Here is a 19,957-nt window from a genome sequence, read left to right on the forward strand (position 1 = left end):
GATGATTCAGAGGGAGGTGCAAGAAACCCCAGTGTTTACTTTGTGGATAAAGTAACCAATGTTTCACCTTTATTATAATGGGACCTGTTCCAATGGCCATTGGAGTGAGTGGGAGTCTTTCTATTGGTTTCAGTGGGCTTTGGTTCAAGCCCATAATGTCTGTATCATCTTAGTTTAAAACAACAATCAATCCTAAAAGCATTAGGGAATTAAAATGGCATCTTTGATAGTAACAAAAGGTTTAATCTGAACCACTCTGTCTTCCCTTTCGGTCTGTGGGAATGGAGCCCGCACTTCTGATCTCGCTGTACTTGACCATAAGAACATAAGAATGCCCATACTGGGTCAGATCAAAGGTCCATCCAGCCCAGTATCCTGTCTACCGACAGTGGCCAATGCCAGGTGTCCCAGAGAGAGTGAACCTAACAGGTAATGATCAAGTGATCTCTCTCCCACCATCCATCTCCACCCTCTGACAAACAGAGGCTAGGGACACCATTCCTTACCTATCCTGGCTAATAGCCATTAATGGACTTAACCTCCATGAATTTATCCAGTTCTCTTTTAAACCCTGTTATAGTCCTAGCCTTCACAACCTCCTCAGGCAAGGAGTTCCATAGGTTGACTGTGCGCTGAGTGAAGAATAACATCCTTCTCTTTGTTTTAAACCTGCTGCCCATTAATTTCATTTGTTGGCCCCTAGTTCTTATATTATGGGAACAAGTAAATAACTTTTCTTTATTCACTTTCTCCATACTGCTCATGATTTTATATATCTCTATCATATCCCCCCTTAGTCTCCTCTTTTCCAAGCTGAAAAGTCCTAGCTTCTTTACTTTACATTTATCCACATTAAATTTATCCAAATTAAATTGGACTCTTCCCTTCATGATGTAGCCCCCTGCATCAAAACACTTTTGATCCAGGTAGCAGAGGGCATCTAGGAAGTGCCTATGGGTTGCCATGGTATGAGGAAACTGAAAAAATATATTCTTCCTTTTTACCAGGGAAATTCAGATTGTTCAATTGTCATTTTTTTATTTTTTATTTCGAAGAAAACTAGTTATTTCTTCGTGGACTCCAGCTTTTATAGATACCTGGTGCAATGTTAGTATCTGAACAGCCGTGTTCGTGTAAGGATGTCAACGCGTGTAGCAGGTGCTTAGCACCTGGAAGATCCGACAACCTAATTTAGGTGTCTAATGAATTCAAGTACTCTTGTTTTAGAGTCATAGATTTTAAAGCCAGAAGAGGCCATCAGGTTATCTAGTCCGACCACCTGTAGGGCCGGAGAATTTCATCATAACTAAAATATGTCTTCCAGAAAGGCATCCGGTCTTGATTCGAAGACTTCTGGAGATGGAGAAGTCTCCATTTCCCTTGGTAGTTTGTTGCAGTGGTTAATTACCTGCAGTGCTTACAAATGTTTCCGTTTGTATCATAGACTTTGAATTTGTCAGGCTTTAATTCCAGTCATTGGTATTTGTTATGCCTCTTCTGCCAGATTTAAAGAGCCCTTTAATACCTTCTATTTTTTCTCCAAAACAGTACTCCGACTGTAATCAAGTCACCTCTTGATCTTTTTTGGTAAGTTAAAACAGTGTGAGCCTTCTGAGTCTCTCACTGTGATGAATTATTTTCCATACTACAAATCATATTTGTAGCTCTTCTTTGTTCCCTCTCCAGTTGTTTAACATCCTTTTCATAATGTGCATGCAGAACTGCACACAGAATTCCAGGATCTGTCTCACCACCAGTAAAATTACCTCCCTGTTCCTCCTCGCTCTTCCCCTCTTTATACATCCAGAGATTGCATTTGCCACAGCATCACTCTGGGAACTCATGTTCACTTATTTTTCCACTTTGACCCTGTTAGACACCCACGTGTGACAATTTTGGTAGCAGTTCTCAGTTGCCCTCCAGTTAATGTTGTCTCCTTAATTTCATTCAGTTCCTAGCCGTTATTTTCATCATGTGTCTAGCGCTTTGCACTTATTTGGTAGTCTTACAAGAGCCCAGACTATGTAAGCAACGAACAAGGAAACAGTTCTCTAGAAAGTAATCCTTTTTGGAGCCTACGTTTGCAGTGAAATTAACTAAAAGCTTGTATATTTAAATACACAGTATTTAGTATTTCTTTACTTCATTTTATATGAAATGCAATTGGTGGATCTCACTTGGATTCCTAGCAGAACAGATGTCCCCATCACAGCTGCCATTAATTTGGACCCCCTTTATTCATCATCTTGACAGAGAGCCCAAAGACTGAATGAGCCACAGAGATGGATGTTACCCTCTTAACTCCTTCCCCAAGGCATCCCTCTAGGGCAGAGTGGAGTTGTGCTGTTGCGTGATGCCTGTGCTGTAGTTGTTCTGCACCTCAGCAGAGGACATCGGTCTCCAGGTCTGTCATTCTGGCATCTCTTGCCTGCACAAAGAATTCTTTATTTAAAAAATGAAGAAAACAAAATGCCTATTCCTGGAAGAGTCAGAATGTGAAATCTGAGCAGTGTAATAAATGTGAGTAATAAGACATATAACCATGTCAGGGTTCCCTCCCCACTCTGAACTCTAGGGTACAGACATGGGGACCCACATGAGAGACGCCCTACGCTTATTTCTACCAGCTTAGGTTGAAAACTCCCCAAGGCACAAATTCTCCCTTGTACCTTGGATTAAGTGTTATGCTGCACAGCCCCCTAAATTAGGTGTTCAGGTCCCATGGTGTGCTGTGCTGTAATTGCTGCTTTGGGGGCTGATCCTGCATGTTGCTAAGCTCCTTCAACTTTCAAGGACCTTACTGGATGTTGATGGTGCTCAGGCCTGTTATTTACTCAGCTCTTGGATGTTTAATAGGAAGATCCAAGCGTCGTTCATATCTCCCAGTGTAATTCTGTTTATATAGCAATTCTTGGTGATTTAAAATGTTTTGTGCTATTCTTAAAAAAAAGTAATAAATAAAACTCAACATAGTTTAAAATTCTCTGGATGGGGACGGGATGAGCATGGACTTTCTGACCGGTCGCTTTCTTTGCAGAAATAACTCTTCCATGATCTGCAGCTTCCTCCACCTTAGTATTAATGATTTGGGCATAAATACAATATCATACCCATTTATTATCCAGGGAGCCTCCAGGGCTGCAGGGTGGTGAATCATCTCTGTGTTTTTTTTGCTGCAAACTCCTGAAGACTGAAGTTCCTCAGCTCTGAGACTGGTGTTTTTCGCTTCATCTAATACCAAGAGGAGGAATTGCTGACTGGTTTGAGGAGTGTGCTAGCAGGGAGAACTTTTCCTCCAAATTGATCATGCAGAGTTTTTAAAAATCACATAGCTTTTAGACCTCAGCTAGAACGTGGGGCCACTTCTCCTGGCCTCATAAGGAGGCACTGATAGTAGATTGTTGTTGTGTTAAGGAAGTGCAATGAAGGGCCAATCCTCCCTCTACCATAAATGTGCCCTCAAGTGGAGATGATCCTGACCCACCAAGAGGAGACTTTTTCACTGCATTCTCCTTTTCGAGAACAGGAAATGCTATAAGGAGAGGGAGTTGCATCTGCTTAGGACTGCTCGTTACTTCTGGCCTGGAGTGTGCAAATCTGCTCAGCAGCCTGGCTTCTGTTGTCCTGCATATTGTTGATTGGGCATGGGAATGAGTCCATCTGCTGCAGGCTATGTGAGGACTATCAACTGCTACAGCTCTGAACTAGAAGATCATGTCAAACCCCTTAGCCCATGGAGTTGAAACAGGCAGAATTGAAACACAACCACAGGGGGAAACCCATTCTGTGTCCCCACTCTTAAAATGAGCTGTGGCTTTGCTGCTAAAGCACAACTGGTAGGCTAGAATACTCAGTTATAGAGGGAGGTTGAGGCAGAGTCCATCTTTCCCTGAAAACTGGAATTTCAGATGATCAGTGAGCTCTCCACATAACTAACTGGCATGAAAGAAGCCATAATAAACCAATTAACAGAGATCTGTTCGATATTAGGAAAAACTTTTTCACTAGGAGGGTGGTGAAACACTGGAATGCGTTACCTAGGGAGGTGGTAGAATCTCCTTCCTTAGAAGTTTTTAAGGTCAGGCTTGACAAAGCCCTGGCTGGGATGATTTAATTGGGGATTGGTCCTGCTTTGAGCAGGGGGTTGGACTAGATGACCTCCTGAGGTTCCTTCCAACCCTGATATTCTATGATTCTCTGAAGTCAGGATTCCTGGGTTCCAATCCCAGTTATAGAGTGCTATTTAGGGGTTAGAGTGTGAGGACTCCTCTACACAAAAAAGTTACTCCAGAATAAGGTAGGGTGTAAATTCGTAAGTAGAAAAACTGTTCTGTAATAACTCCATGTGTGGACACTCTCATTTTGGAAGAGCCATTCAGCTCTAAATTCTCACTCTGCCTTATTCTGGAATAATTTTCATGTATTGACAAAGTCAGAGTCAAGACTCCTCCATTTTAATCCTAGCTCTACTGCTGTCATGCTGTGGTACCTTGGAGAAGCCTGGTGACTTCAGGGTCTCAGTTTACCCATCTATATGATGGGGATATTACTTCCCTTCTTTATAGGGCTGCTGAGTTTCATTTAATCTGTGCAGCATGCTCTTTGAGCCTCATGCAAGAGTGTAATAGTGATATTAAAATGAGGTCCAATACCCTACCCCTGCTTTTGAAAGGGCAGGAACACACAAATCTAGGCATCATGACAGATTGAGTAGGGGGAAATACATTTTGTTTTTCTTCTTCCCTGCATTAGGATGAGGTTTCTAATGCCTTAGTTTACTGTCATGATTCTTGTCAGAGGGTCAATCCCCTACTTTACTCCATCCGTTGAACAGCTCATTTTTTTGCAGAAGACTGTCTCCACTTTATATACTAGATACTGCCACGCTGTTGCTGTTATGAACCTCCTGGCTGCCTTAACAGAATGCAATGTTCCACTAATACCATATGGACAGTTACTATTAAGGCAGTAATTATATAACTGTGTTGCATTAGTAGGTTCCATCTATCATTCCAGCTCTGTTCTGTGTTTATCTTTAAAATCTATAATGGAGCAGTAATTAAAATGGAGAGAAGAAAAAAGGGCCCTGCCCTCACTACCAGTCCCTTTTCAAGAGACTCAGTTGTTGAACACAATAAGCTAGCACTAACCTACAGGAAAACAGCATTCAAAATGGGAGGGGGGGAAGGAGAATCAGCAGCTGCTGCAGCAATTGCAGACTTGCCAGAACAAAAGGCATTTTTCATTACTTTTTGTGTCCAGCTAGAAACAGCTGGGCCTTCTGTTGTATTTTATTTTTCCAGATCCTTCACAATAAATAGTAGTAAAGTGGAAGTGGATCTTTTCAAAATGCCCTTATGTCCTGAGGCTTCTGTCATTGCATTTTAGTTCTGACATTGATGGCTTGATTGTCAGAGGTCCCGAGCAACTGCAGCTCTCATCAACTGCATGGAGAGCTGAGGATACTCAGCACCTGTAGAACCTCAGGTCATGGAGGGGGAGGATTAAATGGCTGAATTCTGCCATCTGACTTAATGGAGGAGGCATTGGGAGATACGGGTTCTGTTCCTAGCTGTCACCTTGTGGGGAGATCACTTCACCCCTCTGTCTCTTTCCCCTCTCACCCTTTGTTTGTCTTGTCTGTTCGAACTGTAAGCTCTTTGGGGCAGGGACTGTCTCTCACTGTACTTATACAGCACCCACCACATCCAGGCCTAATAATAATGCTTCTCAACTGTTCGTAATGAGGCAGAGGATTAACATAAACCTTGTACTGTAATTTTAAGAAGTGAAGCTAGGCAGTAATAAAGTCCCTTTTCAATACAGCGCTTCCTATGTGAGTATCCCAATGTGCTTTACAAACATGAAGGGATTGTCTCATAACAGTTGTTCCCATTTCATTGATGGATAAATTGAAGCACAGGACAGTCAACTCATTTGGCCAACTCATTACAGAGTTGGGTAAAGAGCTGAGTACTAGGTTACACTCTGTCCCATTATCTGTGCTTTGAAACAGATTAACCTTCAGCCTTCCCAGCAGAGCCATGCAGCCTGATCTGAACCAAACTGGATGCAAGGCTACAAATGGCTGGGATGGGTCAGGTCTGAAAACAACCTGATCCTCTACGGCTCTGCTCTGGTTGTCTCTGCCCACCACCTACTGCCCATGGAGTTGACACAGCATGGCTGCATGCCCCGCTCCTGCCGACTGCTGCCACTCTGCTGCACTCTCTATGCTATGGAGGGAGTGTGCCCATAAGTTGCAGCGCCTTTCACTCTGGAGCATGCAAGTGGAGCGTGCAATTGCTGCCACACTGAGCCCATGGGCAGGAGGTGGTCAGAGCCAGAGCACAGGCATGAGACATGGGGAAGAAGAAGCCCAAGAACAAGGCAGGGGCATTGACACAGTTTGGGAGAAAGTTTTGGGTCAAGTTGGAAAATGAGTTGACGCTCTTGTGCTCAGGTAGGGTTTGGGTGGGTTGCGGTCTAATTGTGTTTAGGTCAGGATTTAAAAGCAGGCCTCTACTTCCCAGTGTACAAGGGTATGTGGTGCCCGCACAAAAGACAGAGCTGCTGGTGTGGCATCGCTTGGCTAATATAACTTAGAACATTGGTATGGAAAGTGAAGCAAGGATTCTAAGCCACATGTCAACTGCCCTGCTCTCACATGATCATAAATAGCCTTTGTGCTGCTCTTTTATTTGTTGTTTAACTGATTTGTGCCTACACATGAATACTGCCCAGATGATTGATGGAGCTTGGTAGAAAAACCTGGATTTCCTTTGACTTGCCAAAAAGGATAATTACTATTGAGACAGCAGTAACCATACAACACTCTGTTCTCCCCCCAGCAGAAGTGAAGGGAAAAGGTGCATCTGTCTGCATAATAAGAACATATTCAACAGGAATAGAATTGAATCCATTGATAGGTCTCAGGTGACTTAGTGCTAAATTCCCATCCCACCTACAAAACCTGAGTATGTGTAGCAAGCACAGCTAACATCTTCAAAGGCAGCTCTCTCCTCTGTTTGTGTGTGAGCCATGTGTGAATTGTTATCTCAAAGCAGCTCTGGTGTCATGCCCCTAAGCAACTTGGCTGTATCATTTTTAAAAATTGCATCTGCTTAATTTCCTTGAGTATTTTCATCCCTTTGGCAGATAAAGCCAGGTTTTGATTACAGTAGTGCCAGCTCCAAGCATTCAAACCTCATGAGTCAGGCTGAGAAAAATCAGGAAAGTTTTATAGAATAATAAATCTGGGGTGTTTTTTTATCTGCTTGCTGTTTTTGAGCCTATATAATTTGTGTTTTCAAGCTTTTCTCTGCAAGTGTGAGGGCTAGAATCTTACTTTTCTGTTAAAAAACAAAACAAAAACACCCCCCTGAGTTTTTAACACATCACATGACTCCAGGAGTTTGAGCTTTAATAACAACATGAGAGAGCCAAGTCTCATGATAAAATCATGAGAGTTAGCAACACTGCATTTGAGTTAACTTTAAGGCTTCTGGGGGGTGGGGAGGTTGGGAACAGGTTGATTTGTATCTACTTTTGTGTTTTGAAACATTGCACTGAGACTTCCCCAGCCTTCAGCTCTGCAGAGTAGTGTTAAATGGCTATTAGGAATGTGTATGCATGGAAAACTGACTGACCTTTGGTATTTCCCCAATTACTGACATTCACTAATCCCATCGACTCTAAAGTGCTCTCCCCTTACCTCTCTAAAAATTGCTTGGACACTATTTAAAAAAAACCTTTGAAAAAGTCACGCCTCTCCTGACATGAAGGGGTGATCAGACTGACATATGAACTGATTTGGTAATGGTGAAATTGTTTCTGGACACTGACCTATTTAAATCCATTGTATAGCCTGGCTGCCTGAAAGCAAAGCAGCCCAAGTGTGGCATTGGTGTCACCTCCTCGTTATGCTGATATGTCTTTCAGACTCTACCATCCCAATAAACAGCATAGGGCAGCATTTCATGGCTGCTTTCTGATCTGATCAGTACCTGCATGAACCCATTTATTTTCCATCTTTCTTGGAAACAACTGTATACCTCTGGTATGGAAGTTGCACTGAGTATGGTGTCTTAAGGCTATTTTCTCTTCGTTAAGGCTACATTTCCCTTGGTGCTCCTGAATATGTATTTCCAGCCATTGTTGCCAGCTCCCATTATTTAATTATGAGTCTTGCGATATTTGGTGTGTTGTTTTTTTTTGTTTGTTTGTTTTTTTTTGAAGGCCCAGCTCCTTGAAAGAGTGGAATACAAAAAAAAAATCTTGATCTCCTTTTTTTAAAGTATGTTTCTAGCCTTCATAATTGCCAATTCAAGGTGGAAAACATTAACGCTGAAAGCTCAAATACCAGGAGGCAAGTTTAAAAAAAAAATCAAAATTTAGGGGTTCTGTTTTTTTGTTTTTTTTAATGCCATGATTTTTAAAGCCAGTCTGATGTTTTTTGAGGCCAGAACCAGGATTCTTGAATGCTTGGGTTTGGCATAAGTGCAAAGCCTGAAGACAAAGGCTGGCTGAGTCCTAGTAGTTCCTTAGACTGTGATTTACAAAGAGGCCTAAAATGGTTAGGAGCCTGACTTTGATTGCCTTTCAGGGTGAACTGAGGAACTAATGTCCTTAGACCCCTTTGGGAATCCCACTCTTAAGTTTTTAGGTTTCTTCCATTATGTGACAGAATGAGACGAGGAATAGAGAGCCGGCTGGTGCAAAATTATTCCTCCAGTGAAAGAGAGGCTGTGGATGTGAAGTTATCAATACGTTGTTAATGAAGTGGCTACTCTATGTGTGTGCACTGGTGCCCCCTATTGCACAGTATCAGATGCAGCATAGTCACTACCACAAAGTTTTTAGGGGGCCATCGATTTGTTATGATGTGCTGGGTAGTGTGCTGTAGCAGTCTCCATTTCAGCATACCTGGCTGAGAGACCTGTCTAAATATTCCACTTGCTGGTAGTGAACTTTTTCTCTGTCAAAAGTGACATCCCATGAGGCTTTGGCTGACATAGGAGAATTTAGCTCCCTCTGGATGGTGGTAGTGGCACTAATATAGCCTGGTGGTAGTTTAGTATGTGTGTGGCTAGACCTTTTGTACCGTTGTTGCCCTCAGTCTCTCCCCACCTATCCTGTGCACGGAAAGTGCTGAGATGTTTCCTGTTTGGACAAAAGGTGTTTATCAACAGCATGACTCTAGCCAGCTGAGCTTCTAAAGCAAGCCCAGTGCCATTTGGGTGTGGATGGAACTGAGGGGTTTAACGGGCACTTGCAGCTGCTGGCTAATGGAATAATAACCAAATAAAGTCTCAATTTCTCTACTGCCTATTGCCTTTCATTACAAAGAATAACAGAGCAGCACATTGCAAACTGAGATACCAGCACCACATAAGGATCACTTACTCCATACGTGAAATGCGGCTCTTTCTGAGGTGAAAGCTGTTTAATGTTGCACAGTAGCAATAAGAGAGGAAACTGAAGAGAATATTGCATCCAATTGAGACTGACAGAGGAACAATTTACATAGGTCAAACTGAAATAATTTAATTAACCCAGAGATGAGTTTGGCCAACTCACTGTAATTCCACTTCTACTTTGGGGCTCAAATATCATTAAGGATCAATGCTAAATCTCAGGAACACAGTTAAAATTGAGTTAGGTCACATCTACACTACAAGGTGGAATAGTAGTGTAACCAGTTCCCCTGATCTGGTTTTGTATGTAACGTAGAATAGAATTGGCTCAAAGTTTCATTTGACCATTCATGATCCCTAGTGTGCTGGAGGACAGGTGGAATTAATGGAATCTGGAGAAGATTCTGCAGTCAGTCATGATTTAGGGACTAGCTCATTAAACTTGTACTTACTTGAGAGCAGCTAGCACAGATTGGAGAAAGGCAAGCCATTTAATTCCACAGCACAGAATTCCAGAGCCCACAGCACATTTTAGAGTTACATTTTCCCATCTTTCTTTCCATTAAAGTTCAAGTTGTTAACTCACAAATAAACTTGTAAATCGTAATGAACCTAGCACTATGGCCGAGCATACTGGTTGCTATAAATGTATGGAAAGATTGTTTCTTGCCCTCAGACCATTTTTGCCTATTCAGTCAATGGGCCTGAAAGATGCCCTTCAAGCTGAGCTTTCTGGTGATGTTGCTTAGTAAGTGCATTACCAGCAGATAAGAGTTGGGGCTTGAAGAAGAGGGAGGGGGTAAGGAAAGTAAATAAGTCCTTCTGACAGATAGGACTACATTGCTGATGGAGTGTCCCTTTGCTGCATACACTAGTGTTGTAATGACACCAACAAGCCAGAGCTCTGTCCTGCTGCTGATCAGCGAGTTGGCTCTGTTTGTTTTTTCAGTACAGGAATCCAATTTGGAACAGGTGCACATAAAATGCCTAATGCTTCTGCTTTAGGATAGAAGTGGGGAGATGGAAATACTAATGTTTAGAAACAAGGAGCTACTGTGTTGTGGGAGACCGGGGGGCGGGGGAAATAGGGAATACCAGCAGGACTGGAGTCAGTCTGTATTCTCTTATATTCTAATCCAGCAAGCTAGGCCTGGCCATAGGTTAAACTGCATGAAGATTTTACTCAGTAACTCTTTATCAACTCCAGCACTAGATTGGAGTCAAATCTAGGAATGAGCACTATTGTTTGCTCACTGAAAATAAGGTGGCCAAAGGTGTTTTTGAAGCCCACATTTGCAAACAATCTGTGCCTAATATAAAGATTAAAGGTCCTTTGCATGTGCCTCTTCGATCTTGGTCTTTATTTAACCAGGATATTGCCACAGATCCTTGTTTAGACTGGTGACTTGACCAAGGTTGTTACCAAACTGCAGCCCAGATTCGTAAAAATACAAATCAGTGTGAGTTCGGCATCTAAATACCTTTAAAAATCTGGTCCTTAGGCTGAACTGAAATAATTAGAAAGACTTCCATTGAATTCAAGATGATCGGGCCTCTCTCTTAACCATCTGCAAAATGGGGATGTTAATACTTTCTTTCTCCTTGTTGTACTACGTGTCCATCAGCACTCAGCACAATGGGGCCCTGATCTTAGTTATGGCTTCTAGGTGTTACCATTAAGAGTGTTGCCAATTCTTGCAAAACTCATGATGTTTGGTGTTTTTCCTTAATGCCCTAAACCAGGGGTGGGCAAACTTTTTGGCCCGAAGGTCACATCGGGGTGTGAAACTGTATGGAGGGCCAGGTAGGGAAGGCTGTGCACATGTCCCCAAACAGCGTGGCCCCTGACTGCCCCCCTCACAACCTCCCACCTATCCAAACCCGCCCCCCCGCCGTTCCTTGTCCCCTGACCATCCCCTCCCATCCCAGAACCTCTGCCCTATTCAACTGCTCCCTGACCACCGCCCCCCGAACCTCCACCCCATCCAACCACCCCCTGTCTCCTGACTGCCCCCCAGCCCCACCTGCCCCTTATCCAACCCCCCGGCCCCAGCCCCCTTACCATGCCGCTCAGAGCAGCATGTCTGGCAGCCGTGCCACCCGGCCAGAGCTAGACATGCTGCCGCACTGCCCTGCATGAGCGCGCAGCCCCGCCCCCCAGAGTGCTGCCCACATGTGGCGTGGCTGTGGGGGAGGGGGAACAGTGAGGGAGTGGCTGGGACTAGCCTCCCTGCCCGGGAGCTTGGGGGCCGAGCAAGACAGTTCCGCGGGCTGTAGTATGCCCACCTCTGCCCTAAACTGCTAGGATCAAAAGACTGAGGGAGATCCTAGCTTAAAAATAAATAAAATAGTAAGTGTTAGCCCTGGTGGTTGGAGAGAGAAGCTCCAACACATGAAGCGAATGTAGCACCCTGAAAGCAAAGACCCTGGAAGGCAAATATAAAGTAGCCCAAATTTTGTTGTTTTAAAAAATCTCATGGTTTTAAAGCCAATCTCGTTGTTTGATGTGTTCCCCCTCCCCCCCCACGACTCACGATTTTTGAACACTTTGGCTTGACAGTAGTGTAAATAAAAATATTAGAGCTCATTAAAGCCTATCAGTGGTCCAAATTTGGCTCTGATAGACCACCCCTGGCAACCCCTTGGCCATGGTGAGTGAGATTGCATATAGTCCACGCTTGCATGTAAGTCAGGATGATAAAACTTATCAGACAGGTGTAAGAGAACTGAACTGAGCTGTATAGCATTTACAAAACAGGTTGTGAAAAGAAAACTGATGCGATCAACAGTATTAGAAAAGCAATCTCTGAATGCCTATTGGGAGTCAGAATTGGGGGCTGTGACTAAAAATAGATCTGAATCATTCTCTGTGCCCTGACGGGATCAAATCCTTCAGCTGAGTTGTCCTTTCCTATCTGAATTCAGCTAAATGTTTCGATGGTAATTGAGTTCCTCTCTGGGGCTAATCAAAGGCTTTGTCAGCTGCAAACACCCATTGCTGCCAGGGTTAACAGGGTAATGTGAAAAGCACTGGGAATGAATTTACATTGGAACTCACATTTAGACCCATCTTCTGTGCAGCTAATAACTGGAAACACTCAGGATTGTCTAACAGCTTCAGTCAGGTTTGCGGCAAAGAGAACTGGCTGGAGTTCTCCATTAAAGAGCCTTCAGCTGGGATAGATATTAAGGTCATGTGGATGTGGAAAAGAAAATGTCTCTGCAGTGATATAGATATGTGTGTGTGGGGGGGCAAACAAATTCTGCTCCCCGTTTATATAACAGAGTCCCCAAAATCAAATATTAAAATTGGAAACCAAAGCATGCTGTTTGCTGTCGAGTTTGTTCAGCCTTTGACTGTGATGGGAATAGTTTTACTTTGTTTTTTAACAAGTCCACGTCTTTGCCGAAGAAACCCCTAAATACAATGTTTCAAGAACAAGCTGGTGCCTGGTGGGAAACTTGGAACCACACTGTGGTCAGAAAGTTTAAATCAGCAAAGCTGTATTTGTAAAAGCCCCTTGAAGAAGGAAAGTATCACCTAAATGCTGAGTATTAGCCTAGTTTATTGTGTGGGTATGGATGATGAGTGCAATATATAAACCTAAATAGATTCTTCCTTCATGGGGGGGCGGGTGTTGAACAAGTGGATAGAGCATTGGAATAAGCCTCAGAAAACCTGGATTCTCTACCTGGCCCCCCTGCTGGCTTGCTGGTTGACTTAGTGCAAGCCACTTCATCTCTCTCTCTTTCTCCATCTGTAATGGGGATAATGATACTTACCCCTTTGGTAGATTGCTTTCAGATCTGTGGGAGAAAAGAGCTAGGTGTTATTAGCTACTTGCACCTGGAAACTATAATCAAGATAGGGACCCCATTGTAAGGCACTATACATACACATAGTAACAAACAGTCCCTGCCCCAAAGAGCTTATAGTCTCAATAAACAAGACAGACAAAGGGAGGGAGAAAGGAAGTAATAAAAGCACAGAAAGATTGTGACTTGCCCCAGGTCACAGAGGATGTCTCTGGCATTGAGTCCAGTGACTTCTAGTGACCATTTTTTCTACTCCTCCTCTTCTTTATCACTGGCAGGGCATATAGTGCTCTTACAGAGATGATGGGTCAGTCACGCTCAAAAATACCACGGTGGTGAGCACAGCCTAAGAGCCTCAGTAGAACGGAATAAGACAGCAGTGTTCATTAGTTCAAAAGGAAATGTTACTACTCAGATGGCTTAACATGTAACAACGCCCCCCTCATCTGCAAGGACTTGCATGCAACCCAGTTGGTTCCGCATTAAGCCTCGATCATACTTTTGCTCCCTTGAGGGACATTACCATGAAAACAGACTCTCTGCTTAAGAGTTTAAATGCAGAGTCAGCAGCAGGAGCAGAGACAGTCTTCATGCAAATGTCCTTAGTAATTTAAAAAATAAAAGGAGTGTGCATAGGGCCGAGGGAGAGAGATAACGAAGCTCTCTCTGAATAGAATAATTGGATGATTTTTTCACCATTGAATATAAGGGACCCTTTAAATCCAGGAGCTCCCAATATTCCTTTTCCTCTCTGTTCTTTTCATCAGTCTGTCTTGACAGGAAAATAACAGGGCACTATAAAACTGTCCTCCATATAAGTATCTGATCAGCTGGCGCTTCCCTTCACTGTCCCCTCCCATCACACTCAGACCATGTAGACTTTCCTAGAGCTCCAGCACAAACATTGGTCCTTCTACTCCTGAACTTGTTCTTGCAATGAGAATTAACTGTAGCTTTCACAGAGTTAACCAACAGGATCAGGCTGCATATTCGTCTCTCCTCTTGGATTTCAGTGGAATCAGTTACCTTTTCATCTTTGTTTCATTGAGTTGTATAGAGGTTGCCTGCTTGGCCTAGGTACATGTGTTCTTTTCCTGATCTGGTCTGCAGGGATCATGGTGCCGTGTCTGGTAGCTGCTTCTTGGTCTTCCAGCGGGCGCTAGTCACATTTTGCGCTATTGTCTAACTCCATCACAAAGACTTTGGGAAATTAATCCTGTCATCTGTTCAATGCATGGGACTGCTGAGTGAGTGTAAGGGAAATCCTTGCTACTAGGAAAGTGGGGGGGGGGGGTGTTTGGTTCACATTCAGATTTCATAGGTTTCTGCTGCAGTGCTGACTACAAATGAAAGATTCCCCCCATGCATCCAGTGTTCATTGACAGTAAAGGACTGGGTAGGTACCAGCAGGTGATTGAGGTGGTAAGCAAGTGGAGCTTTGGACAAGATGGTAGGAAAAGGAAATGAATAGCCTTGTCCCTATTTTAAGCTATACTTCTCCCATGCGCTATTGCTCCGCTCAGGAAAATCCTGGAAGAGCAGCACCTGTTTTTCAGAGGATAGAACATAAGTTTAATCAGAATGGCAGAAATTCAGACATTTTAAATCCAGATCAGAATTTAGCCAATGGACCAGAACCAAACTAAACCACTGACTGAAATACTCCCAAGCTTGTGGCTGTTTGAAATGTGGATTCAGCTGTTGACTCCATTTCTTGTGGCAGGATGATGAGGAATTGAGCACTTCTTAGTGAGAGAAGGGCTGCAGGATAGAGTATTTTGGCATGATCGGAACTTTGCTCTTGATAGTGCCTGAATGCCTATCTCATTGGCTCATGCTTCTCCACTGGATATTCAAATCACTTCTCCACTGGATATTCAAATTTAAGGCATTACCTGGATACACATTTTAGATGTCTTCGTGCTGAATGGAACTCCCAGATACAGAAGAGGATTTGAATACTGATAGTCAAGATGAAGATCATGTATATTTTTTTCATCTTTCCCTCCTAACCAAAAAGTCTAGACATTGAGGGGGCGGGAAGTGGGGAAAGAAGGGAGGGAGAATAAATTCTGTTGCAAGCGTGGCGGGTTGTGTTTCTAGCCAAACTTCCTAAATTAGCAACAGAGAGAAAAAATGGCTTGGCCTTTTAATGGGAAACAAAAAATCCTTTCCATTTCTTTGAGTTGGATCGGAAAGTATGTCCCGGGAGCTGTTATTTTAGAGGGGAAGAAGTCTGGATTTTGTGTGTGTGTATATAATATAAATAAATGTTTTTAATTTTAATTCACATCACAAAATCTGCTTTGAAAAAATGCGTGACATGGAAACTAGCCACATTACTGGCTGTCATTACTTGATGCAAAGCAAGTGTATTTGCAAAACAGTTCGGAGGGGACTGTGCAGGGAATGCCTGCTTAGGTTAGGATATGATAGTTTTCCTGTGACTTCATCATGATCACTGCAGCACATCAGTCCTTCTAGAGATGGAACAGAAAGAGGAGGTTCTGGCCACCCCACTAGGTTTTATTTAATTGTAAACTAAAGGGAATATGTTGAGGATACAAGCCCAAAATATGACATACCTGTTCCCTTTCAATCACTTCCCCTTTATCTGCATTTGCTAAATTCCCCTGGGGTAGGAGGATGTTTCTTGAAACACCGCATCAGTAGCACCAAATGCTGAGCGCTGGGATGTGGGAAAGCATCAGCTTGGCATCCCTGAAGGTGACAGGATTGTGCAGTGGCCACAGACTGATGGTAAAGAGAGTGCTCTTTGGTGACAGCAACATCCTTAGGCAACAGGTACTGACTAATATTAGTGTCTGTAGGTGGGCAATAAAGGCAGCACACTCAGGTGTGAGTTGCAAGCTTGTGGCTGGAAATGAAGTAGGAAAACCACGGCTGATAGTTGGTGAAGTTGATCATCCTTTGGTGACCTCTTCAAGCTGGTGGAGACCCTTTGTGTAGGTGCACTATGGTGACCATCTGGAGCATTATTGGCTATACTTCAAACCAGGGGATGAGTGCTTCATTTGGGGCACTCCTTAAGGTAGAGTTGCCATTGAGAGAAAATAGTGGTTCTCCAGAACAAAAAGCCCAGAGATCTTCAGGATTCTATCTAGATCATGCCTTGACCTAAAGTGGAAGGAGGACGCCCACCAGGAGTACACCACAATCCTCTAGCAATTGGCTTCAGTAATGTTCAGGAAGCCTCTGATGCAAAGCTTAAGGGCTTGGTTTTGTTCTTTATTAAAGACTGACTGATAGCCAGCAATAATGGAAACTGCTGTTTCTGTTCCAGTAAAGCTCTGCTCCCATAGCTGCTGTTATTGGCAAACTAAGTCACTTTGGTGTTTATGGAAAACTGTTTACTGGGAGGGAGTGGAAGGTTAGTGCGTTTTAGCTGCTCTCATCCTGCTTTGATTAGTGGCAAGGGCCTGTGTCCCTTGAGGATCCCTCCTGCTTGATACACGTCACCCACCCAGGATCCATGCATCCAAACTCATAGAACCTATATGCAGCCTTTGCAGCCTGGAGAATAAATGCCTTTTGCACATGTCATTGTAGACAACACAGAGCCAGCCCCAGTTTATTCCTTCCAAAGGGGAGAGACAGCCTTGGCATGAAGGCCATTAGCTTACAGAATCCCATCTTTATTTACCCTACAGAGGCATAGAGTTCAGTGCACCAAGTATTCTGTCGCAGTCAGCTCAGATACAGTTAGATTGTGCCGTATCATACAGATGAGAATAACAATAATACACGACTTCAGTGCTGAGGAGAGATTTAAGGAAGCTGCTCTAATAAATACAATTTCACAAACATGCTTGAGCCACGTGTCCTAGTTAATTTGCTTCCTGGGGAACAAGGCATTTCTCACTGCACAGGATCCAGGGCTTATGCCAAGAGAGTGCAGAGGTGCCTCAGGCATCTCCTCCGAGCCCACAAACTTCTTTTCCCCAACATTGGCAGCTAATCTTGGGCTTCTGTCTGAATCATCTTGGCAGGCAACTCTTCCGTAGCTGGCAGAGCCATCACTGCCATCTGAGCCTCTCAGGCAGCTCTAGTGCTGGATATGGTGTTGGGTAGCTTGCCCCACAGCATTGGTTTTACCCACATGCTCTCCTTCAGTCAGTGACTGGGAAGCTCTTGCTGCATGCATGGAGGCACAGATCTTTCCACAGGCTCCATGGTGCTGTGACTTAAAAGTAGCTCAGTGCCAAGAAATACACTGAGTTGCAGCCAGAGGGGGTGGAATGTGTTCTCTTGTCGAGGGGGGTTTAAACCCAGACTTTAATGAATTTTAATCTTGGACATTGTTCAGTAAATTTCTCCTTCATGTATTTGAAATGAATAGAATGTGTGATGCAGGGGTTCTCTCTGGATAAGATCATTAAGGAGCTGTGTGCCACCAACACTTACAGCTACACTTGTGCAGAGAAGAAATACCTCTTGGATTAATCTGACATTTCCAATCACTCTGTATTTTCAAACATTATACCATGTGCTACATTCTCTATGGGAAGGTGGATCCTTCACTAAACTGAGCATAGTGACCTTCGTTGTTGGGGGTCATCTGTAGGGATTGAATTTGGTAACCCTGGATCTGAAAGCATCTGCTGCTAGTGCCTAAGCTAAAGGACTGGAACTGTTAGCTTGGATGCATCAACACTTGTAAATCTTTATGTGTGGTTTATTCACTAGAAGGAGAGAGAGAGATGCATTGTGTTAGCATAAATTACATGGCATGAAGAGTACAGTGTGGAACAAGGCACTGCAGCTGGATTGTGGCCTTGCTGTCTGGGGAACGATGGGAACTTCGGCATTTGCCATGCCCTGTCGCAAATCTCACTGAGTGAATTCCTGGGAACAGCTTCACGGAAGAACAGGACCTTGTGTATGGAAGTCTCTCCATAGAGACTTCCCAAGTGATCCCTTCTGTGTCAGTAGGAGCCAGCCCCTCTGCTGCCAGCTGTTCACATCCCCCCGAATGAAACAAACTGCCAAGGGGATAAAATTCATTTAAACCTTGAAAGCTGCCCTCCTGGTAAAGTAGCCTTTACCCATTCTGACCTAATAGCTCTCTCTTTGTATTGGCTCCACTCACCTGAGCCTGCCTTTTCTCTTTGACCTGCAAATAGAGCAGTCATAACCAAAAAACATACTAATGCCTCTAGAGGGCACGGTTATGGATGCCACACCTTTATCACTGGGTGTGCATGTCATCTATAAACAGCGTAATTTTACCTTGTCATTACCTAGTCCACACCACCTTCCTCACATTAACAGTTGTGAGGAGGGAGAACTATGGGTAAGTTAAAAATCTTTAATTCAATGGGCATTTGTCAAAGCACATTAAAAACGCAGGTTGTATTGCTCCACTATTAGCTGCTCCTGTCAGCAAGGCATTGTTGCAGGTAATATTACAGGCCAGATACAAATGGAGCTTATAGGTGCTTGGAAGCAGTGTTATTGAAAAAAGAAAAGGAGTACTTGTGGCACCTTAGAGACTAACCAATTTATCTGAGCATAAGCTTTCGTGAGCTACAGCTCACTTCATCGGATGCATAGTCCACAGTATGCATCCGATGAAGTGAGCTGTAGCTCACGAAAGCTTATGCTCAAATAAATTGGTTAATCTCTAAGGTGCCACAAGTACTCCTTTTCTTTTTGCGAATACAGACTAACACGGCTGTTACTCTGAAAAGTGTTATTGAAGTGTCCCAGTCAGAGGTCGCTGGTGCTGCCCAACCTTTCATTGCAAAATACTGTTTTATCATTGTGAATGTTATATGGCCAGGCATTGGGAATGCCACGATTGTTGCTAACGCTACAAAATGTGACAGTTTCACTGTTCCCTTATCCTTCCCTTTCCTTGTTTGTTTATCTCTGCTCAGCTGTCTCTTGTTATATGTTTAGGCCCTGATCCTGAAAAGACTCAGGGCAGGTTTACGCTTCAAAAGCTGCAGCGGCACAGCTGCACCACTGTAACGCTTTAGTGAAGATGTTACTACACCAACGGGAGAGTTTCTCCTGTCAGTATAGTTAATCCACCTCCGCAAGAGGTGGTAGCTAAATCAGTGGGAGAATCTCGGGGGTTAGACTGGTATAACTGCATTGCTTGGGGCTGTGGATTTTTCACACCCCTGAGCAATGTAATTTTACTGATGTAAATTTGTAGTGTAAACCTGGCCTTACAAAGGCGCTTAACTATGCATTATAAGTAATCCCACTGGCATCTATGGGGCTGCTTAGAGTGCATACATTTAAGTATCTGCATAAAGCTTTGCAAGACTGGGGTCTTAGATGGTCAGCATATTGGGCCAGAGATTGTCTTTTTCAATATATATGTGTACAGCACATAGCACAATGTGGCCCTGATGGGGATACAAATAAATAATAGTAATAACGTGTATTTCTGCACCTCCTTCATGGATGGAGGCACTTCAGACTGTCAGAGCCGTGTTCGAAATATTGAAGCAATGCTGTCAGGTAGCTTAGGTCCAAATTTTACTTTTTTTAAGAAACAGAATTTAAAATAATAATTTGGGGTTAAGGTTTGTTTGAGATTGTAAATCCATGAGCAATGGCATTGAACTAGTGCACGAGAACCAGGAAGTGAAATTGACCAACTTTTAGTTTTTACCGGAATGCAGAAACTAAACAAGCATAGAGTTTAATTTGTGAAAAGTACATTGGATTTTCACAGTGCTGTGAGGGCT

The 19,957-nt window shown here is 43.4% G+C and overlaps 1 protein-coding gene across 20 annotated transcripts in view; it reads left to right on the forward strand.

Moving 5' to 3' along the window:
* The window catches only part of YPEL2 (yippee like 2), a 93,788-nt gene that overhangs the window by 29,932 nt on the left and 43,899 nt on the right, over positions 1-19,957 (forward strand). The window lies entirely within an intron of this gene.

The sequence above is a fragment of the Chelonia mydas genome, chromosome 17 (genome assembly GCF_015237465.2).
Source record: "Chelonia mydas isolate rCheMyd1 chromosome 17, rCheMyd1.pri.v2, whole genome shotgun sequence".
Classification (NCBI taxonomy): domain Eukaryota; kingdom Metazoa; phylum Chordata; order Testudines; family Cheloniidae; genus Chelonia; species Chelonia mydas.